The sequence below is a fragment of the Grammomys surdaster genome, unplaced genomic scaffold, assembly GCF_004785775.1.
Source record: "Grammomys surdaster isolate TR1022 unplaced genomic scaffold, NIH_TR_1.0 144, whole genome shotgun sequence".
Lineage (NCBI taxonomy): Eukaryota > Metazoa > Chordata > Mammalia > Rodentia > Muridae > Grammomys > Grammomys surdaster.
This window is the reverse complement of record NW_021604602.1, coordinates 8,853,316-8,861,386: the sequence shown is the minus strand read 5'-3', so window position 1 is coordinate 8,861,386 and position 8,071 is coordinate 8,853,316. Positions and strand designations below refer to the sequence as shown.

At 48.5% G+C, this 8,071-nt stretch overlaps 1 long non-coding RNA gene across 1 annotated transcript; it reads left to right on the top strand.

Moving 5' to 3' along the window:
* The first annotated feature begins 1,276 nt into the window (after positions 1 to 1,276).
* On the top strand, positions 1,277 to 3,255 carry LOC114618752. The gene is made up of 2 exons (XR_003711002.1): positions 1,277 to 1,784; positions 1,879 to 3,255. It is a non-coding gene; the product is annotated as an uncharacterized LOC114618752 (long non-coding RNA).
* The last annotated feature ends 4,816 nt before the right edge of the window (positions 3,256 to 8,071 follow it).

Here is an 8,071-nt window from a genome sequence, read left to right as displayed (position 1 = left end):
ACACAGGCATACACCCTCTTCTGCATACATGCACACAGGCATACACCTTCTTCTGCATACATGTACATGGGCATACACCCTGCTCTGCATATGTGCACTTGAGCATATATGCACATACACTCACATTTGCACACTCACACAGACCTGAACCCTGGAGGAGGACGAAGCTCACAACCCACACCCAACTTCTGGAAAGCAAGGGGAGTCCCCTTCCAATCCCCCAGTAGAATTCCCAGGCCCAGCACTGATAACTACACACAACTCATGGACAAGGCCATAGGCCCCTCCAGGTGCCCCCTTTCTAACCTAAATCTCCCATCCCATCCTGAGCCCAAGTATAACAAACCAGAAGCAGGGTAGGGGACAAATCTGGGAAGAAGCAGGAGCAGGCCATGGAGACCACTACCACACAGGCCTTGAATGTCTCCTTCATGAGCACCTCTAGAACACAAAGTTCTACAACCAGGTATACTTGCCACCCCGATGCCCACAAGAGGGCAGTGGGGCCCCTGCTCCTGTCTTACAGGCCTTCAGAACCTCTCCAGGGGGGTGGGGAGGCTGGTTTCTAGCAACTTCCCTGTACTCTCAGAGCAAGAGTAAAGGCCCATGCACACCCTGGAATACTCTCTAGCTCGAAAGTCCAGTTCCCTGAGAATAGCAAAAGCAACAGACTAACTTGGGAAACCTGACCCAGAAAAGTATTAAAGTCACCCACAGAACCCAAGGCCTGGCCCATCACAGAGAAGTCTAGTAAGGAGGAGCCAATAGGAGAAAGACTGGATCCACACAGGGAGAGGAGGCGGAGAACAGGAGAATCACAACAGTTGGGAGAGAGGCAAGCTGGTGGGTGAGGAGATGAGTGAGCGGCTGGAGGGTGGGTGCGTGGATGGCTGTACAGATGAACGACGGGGATGGTGGATGGATTGATGGATGGCTGAGGTGATAGAAATAGGAGTGACTGGTTATCAGCACACAGTTCCTACTTCCACTTAAAATGAAAGCTCTATGCGCGAAGACCCTGAGGATAGCGGGGTTGTCTCTACTGGGGGCCTTTACTGTTGCTTAATCCCCCAGTCACCGTTCTTAATAATGCAACAGAACCCTCTGACCACATGTCTAGCCCTTGGTAGTCCAACCTTGGCCCAGAAATCAGGTTGGCCTGTATCTATTCGAGGGTGTCTGACCTTACCCAACCCTAGTACCAAGGCCAAGTTTAGCCTAAGAACTGGGGCTTAGTGGGGTATTCCTAAATATCTAGAGAAGACTGAGACTCAAGTAGCCTTGGGCTCAAACTCTCCTCAGAGCTGCAAAGTCTCTTACCATGACAGTTCTCTAATTAAGTTCCCCTGAGAGGGGGGGGTGTCTTGGGGGCATCTCAAGAACTGCAAGAATTCCAGCCCCTTACCTGGGACCCTGCTTCCTCAGTATCCCTGGACAAGTCCCTTCCCAGGGATAAGGAAGCCCTACCACCACCATCCCCAAAGCCCAAGGAGGCATAGAAACAGAGGCCTTAAGCTTGAGCCCCCCATCCCCATGGGTTTGGATCTAGAAGGTCATCTATGTCTTACAGAGCGTGAAGAGCTACTTTCCTATTTGCTACTGGATCAGTCAGAAGACGTCCTGGAGGAAGAGACCCCGGGTGCCAGCCTGTGGCCCACCACTGTGACCTTCCTCACCCTCTTCCTGCTCAGCTTGTTCTACAGTACAGCACTGACTGTTACAACTGTGCGAGGCCCGTTTGGCAGCAAAGAGGTCCCCCAGTACTGACCAGGAGCCAGCCACAGGTGGCAGTCATGGAGATGGTGGGGTACAGGGTTGGGGCAGGGACGTTCAGGATTTACTCGGCCCCTCCACATGTGGCTTTACAACCCTTCACAGCCATGAAGGAAGTGGAAGAAAATGATGGCAGCACTTCCTGGATTTAACCCAGTCTTCCAGAAGCCATTTCCTGGATTTAACCCAGTCTTCCAGAAGCCATTTCCTGGATTTAACCCAGTCTTCCAGAAGCCATTTCCTGAATTTAATCAAGTCTTTCAGAAGCCAGGATGGGACATCAGCGAAAGTGAAGACATAACCCAACTCCAGGATCCCCTCTGGCTGATGACTCTTGTCTTTGCAGGGATGAAGCTTGGAGAAAGTCCTCCACGTTTCAGAGCTAAGACTGATGTGACAACTTCCCATCCCACTCACATACTTCCCTAAGCAATAAATGGATGCAAAAGCACAATTTCTTCCTCTCAAAAACAAACATTAACAAAGGATTGGGGGAGGGGTCAGGGAAAGTGTAGTAGTACCATGCTAAATAGTTGCTTACATCGTAGAACGTGGCAGTGTTGGGCAGGGTAGACACAAGGTGCCCACTGTCTAGTGCCTGAGACATAACTTGAGCATATGTGTAGCTGCAACCAACACTGGCTTCAACAAGTATTTGTGGCCACTTCAGACCCGATACCAGGTCATTAGCTTGATCTCTGGACCTGACTTCTAAATATTTGGCCTCTGTGAACATCCTTGGAAAACAGTGAACACCAAACCCTGGTCCTGGTTGTGAACCTTGGTCCAGATCACTGAGCCCTATTTTGGTAACTGAACCATGATCCTGACCCCTGACCTCAGTCATGATCATGAAGCCCTGGTCCTGGACACTCATTCTAATAGCTGGTCCTTAGTCCTGAGCTCTGAACCTTGATCTGGGTCACTGAATCCTGGTCATGATCACTGGGTTTGGTTCTCATCACTAAGCCTAGTCTTGATCACTGATGACTGGTTTTGATCATTAACAGCCAACCTGATCACTAGTCCCCGTTCCTAATCACTAGGCCGTGATACTGGTCACTGGGTCATGACCTGATCATAGACCCCCGATCCTGATCACTAAACCCTGTTTGGAAATAATGTGTAGTGAAATGTATAGTAAAGCCTTTGAGTGAAATGTTTCAGCAGAGCCTTTGCTATGTTTGGGTTAAGCAGTAGAGGCTGAGAAATGTTTTTGAGGCTGTTTGAACCATGAAGAAATGTCACCCTGGACAATCTGCACATGAAAGTTTGCAGCTGTGCAGACATTGGTTCTAAAAGACTCCTGGCAAAGTTAGAATTCTTACTTTTGACTATGGCTAGCCATGGTTGAAAGGGACTAAGATTTGTGCAGGTGGTCCGCTCTCTCACAGCAGGGCAAGATAACTTTGGTAGTCGGAACCTTTCCCAGCCCAAATTAACTCTGTATAATGTTTGAATAAAGTAACTGCAGTAAGCTAACAGGAGTCGATCTTTTTTCCGAGAAGGATGAACCCCTCTGCTCCTTCAGAAAATGAAGGCTTAGCATCTTGGTGAGCTTCTCTCTCTACTGGGACACCTACAACCAATTCAGCGTTCCTGGGTTCCTATCACCAGATCCAGTCCTGATCACTGAGTGCTGATTCTCATCACTAAGCCCTGGTCTTCAGCAGTACACTTGAAAGATGATAATCAGACCGACACTCTGATGACTGGGCCAAGATTCTGGTCACTAGGTCTTTGCTCTGGTCATAGACATTTGACCGTAGTCCACAGCACTGAGTTCTGGGCAAGGACAGTGGGTCCTAGTCCTAAGTACTGGATTCTGGTTCTAATAACCAGGTCCTGTACTGAATGACTGGCCCTGACCTAATCATTGGGATTGACTTCTAAGCCTGAACTTTGCTTATCCACACTGGTCCTGGACCTTGGTCCTCACCTCACATCCATTGTCTGAGGCCCAAGGAATCAGTGGTATTTTACAAGAAGTCTCTTTGCTATTCCATGCCTCATTCTCATTAGGAAGATCCCTACAGGGGATTCCTGCAGAAGATTCCAGAACCCCCACAACACTGTCCACACCCGGGACTACACTGGGACAGTGACCCCTTTGCTCATCTGTCTTTCCCAAGCTCAGAGGCACTGAATGGAAACATAGCAAGCCCAGGCTTGAGGTTGGAACTGTGAGTTGGAACCTCTGTCCATGGGGTCTACAGATGTGGGGTCAGCATTGTGGGGAAGGTTTGCAGGGCAGGTATAGGGCAGGGAAGAGTTTGTAGATATTATTTTTCTCCCCTCTGGAGCCTTCTTTGTCTACCACCTGCTATCCTAGGATCTCAATGTCTGGGGTCAACACTATGGAGGAGGCTTACAGTACAGGTGTGGGGGTAGGGCAGGGATGGTCATATAGTAACTTGTTTTTCTTTCTTCTGAAGTCTCTGTTGTCTATCACCTGCTGAAACACTCAAAATAGCTCTGAGCTGAGAGCAGTTGAGTCATCCTGAGCCTGTCTCAGCCCAGGTGCCCCAAACCAGAGCTACCGTTCTGAGAATCACACCCTACCAGACCAGGCCAGGTGGGCCTGGGGCCTGGAAGAGGGGTCAGAGCCAGGGGAGCCCTGCCAGGGATTCAGGAGGCCCCAATCCCCCATCACCCAAGGCTATCCACAGCTATCTATCCACAGTCATGCCTTAGTGAGGCCATTTTCTGTCTCAATGAGAACAAGTCCAATTAAGATTAAGTATGGTCTTCCCAGGGTCAACCAGTGTCAAGCAGTGTCAGCCAGGGACAACCCAGACCAGCCTGAGGTCAGCCAGCATCACTCAAGGCCACACAGCTATTCTGGCAGAGGGCTAGAAGAGTCAGCTCATGGAGGCCCTGGTGATGCTGAATGGTCAGTTCATTCCTGCCAGACAGGGCTCCACAGACAGGCAGGTCTCTCACTGCACATGACCTCCCGGAATGTTTCCCACACTGATGTTGGTTCTCCACTATCAGAACAGCCTTCTGGATTCTTGATAAGCCTGAAAAAAAGCTAATAAGGTGACAAGAAATTTTATGCAGAAAACAGAAGCATCTACAGAGTAGAACAGAAGATAATAGATACTAGAAATCTGTTAGAGACCCCAGTGGAGTCTCTCTGTAGAGTAAGCTGTAAGATCAAACCTGAACTGAGCTTCAGGGTTCACTCAAGTACAGAAGCAACCTTCAAGATGCTAAAGATCATGCAGGCAAAGGACAAGATGGAGTCCAGACAGGCTAATGAACAGACAGTCAAGTGTAATATAATGAACCATGCCAACATTGGGTATTGAGTCAAAGAAGGCTCTGGGACAGTCAGGAATTCTCTGCCTCTGGATCTCTTGATGTATATACCAGGTTATCAAATGACAGTTTAGTGGAGTCATTGCCATTACAATGTTAGGTGTCCTCCTCTCCATGGGTTCTGGTGAAGATATGGCACCTTTCTTTAGTTGGATGTGTACAGTAAGTTCTCCAGCCCAGTTTTCCTGGTATGATTTTTAATGATCCATGTATTCCTATAATCTTAATCATCTTTCATAAATTTAAAGGCTGACACCGAATTTAGGGATAAGTTATTCATCGGGCTGTGCCTTTGGAAGGTGCTGTGCAGGTGATGTCATTTCCTTATCCACCAGGGAGCCTTGTCATCTTCCGGCTTCCAAACGGAGTCAAAGGCCATTTGAAAAAGTGAAACCTCTCAGAGCAAGGAACAATCTTTTTAAAAAGCCACTACTTCACACAACATGAGTAATATAAAGCTGGGTACAGCTTGATCTTAACACACAAAAAAAAATATGTAAGAGACAGAGAAGGAGATCAAGGGACACAGAAGTACAGAGAGAATGAGACAATACAGGGATGGAGAGATGAGAGGTAACCAGAAGAACAGAGAGACACAAGGAGGGAAAAGAGACAGGGACAGAAAGACATATGCAAGCAAGAGAGACAGACATAAGGAAGGGAAAGGCTAGAGGAGACAGATAGACAAACGTGCAGCAATGTGGTCCATCTGGTACTCAAATGAAGGCCCTGGCACACACTCTAAGATGGAAGCCATGCACCTACAGACACGTGGCCACAGCACCCAGCTCCACACAGACACACACACAGCACCTACCTACCTGTCTGAACCTCAAACCCATTGCCTAGCCTTCAGGCCTTTGTCCTTGGGAGGCACACTGAGGATGACACAGTCTGGACACTTCTTACTGGAGCTTAGTGAGCAGCCTGAAGGGCTCTCAATCCACAGTCACTGCCACTTCGTGGCCCTATACTCCACGTCATGCTATCTGAATGCAGGAATGATACTCTGTGGTCAGTGTGTACTAAGGGATAGAACCCTATCAGGAATTGTCCAAATAATGTCCAAACACAGAGTAAAGAAGGTGATAGGCAAAACCAGCTGGCACCTGAGAGAACTCAGGCCAGTTCTCGGGCCAGAGCTCAGGGACACAATGGCTGGGGGACATAACATCTACCAGGCCTGGCCTTTCATCTCAACTCTAAGTCACAGGTAACTTTCCAGGTCTCTACTTTGTTCCTAGTAACAATGCTTACCAGTACAGTAAGACACAGACCAGTAAGATAGCAGAGAGAAAACAGTACCACAGGTCTAAAGGAGTAGAGTCTGTGAGAAGGAGTATTGCTTGGGCTCCGCCTTCCCTGGTACAGGGACAGCTGGCTGGGCAGGGCGACAGGACAGGGTAAGGCAGGGAGACAGGAGCATGAAAGAGCCTTTGGGACCACATGGTGGGAACTAGGCTGTGTTCTGATTGAGCCTGTGTGTGTGGCAGTTGCCTCATGGGAAGACACTAGAGACCAGGCAGAGGGAAAGAGTAATCAGGGCTGAGGGGACAGAGGGTCTGATGATGTGGAGGTGGCTATGGCCCATTTGTCAATGTTTCTGGACATGTACTTCATGGACACAGATCTAAGAACCAGGCCTGGCTCTCACCAACCCTTAGGCAGTGTCCAACATGAGGGTGTAGGTCTTTCAGCACTGCATACCATGGACCTCTCACACTGGAAGATCTATCTGAAAGGCTGATGTTGTGGTGTGGGGCCCAGGACTGGGGCCTGGGACACTGGGTGGCAGAGATGTCCAGGATGTAGAGTGCTCAGAGTGCAGGAGGTTACAAGCTGTGCAGTGTTCCTCCATGCGGGGACAGGCTGAGACAGGGACTGAAGTCCATCCATAGCTCAGCACATACCAGGCTCAGGATGACAACCCCGAGCTCGGCCTCCCTACAACAGCTGGCATAGCAGCCTCCCTGCTAGGAAAGCCATTCAGCAGGACAGAGTTCCTGAATGGGAAAGATGGAATCTTCTCTGCACTACATCTAAAATAAGTGGGTCTTCAGCAATAAGATCTTACGTCTAGTCATGGTGGAAGGCCAGGAACAAAGGCAGTGAGCAGCCTGGCTTGTGTTCTGTTCTCTAGAGTCTCCCTCACCAAGGCATCTAGGTTTCTTTTAATAACTTATGTTTTGTTTTGAGACAGGGTCTCTCTATGTAGTCCTGGGTGTCCTGGAACTCCCTATGTAGAAGACCAGACTGGCTTCAAACCAAAGGAAATCCTCCTGTCTCTGCTTCCTAAGTGCTGGGATTAAACCATGTGCTACCAGGACCAACCTAACCCATTTCTTCTGAGAACAACAGTGTTCACCCATGCATATACTGAGTTCAAACTCCTTTATGTTTGCTAGCTTACAACGTAGTGAAGTTCCATAAGGCTTCTCCATGTGTCCTTACCTTTGGCTAACTCAGCATTTCACTTCTCTCCCCACTCCTTCAATCCCCATATTCCCACTGAAATTTGAAATAACCTGCCCTCCATTCTCAAGCTGCCTGTGTTCTACATCCTCCTGAAATTAGTTTTTTTTCTTGTGTGGATGTTGTAGACTTGAATGCAGGAACCCTTCACTTTGGCTAAGCCTCCTGCCACCCAGAGTTTCCCATCCAAACACCTCCTCATGATTGATTTAGCCCATGTCCCCTCATGTGTATGGGTGTGTCTCTTCACTATGAGGTATTACCCCCCAGTGTCCTCTGTAGAGCTGCCTACTGTCACAAATATTTTTCATCTGTTTCTGCTGGGGAACGCTTTTATTTCCCCTTGATTTTAATAGTTTTCTGTGTATAATATTCTGGATTGAGAATTTTGATCTTTTAGAGCTTGAAATATGTCTTTCAAAGAATCTGGCCTTAAATGTTTCTAACTGTGGGGGTGCAGACATGGTTCAGTAGTAAAGAACACTTGTTCTTGCAGGGGACT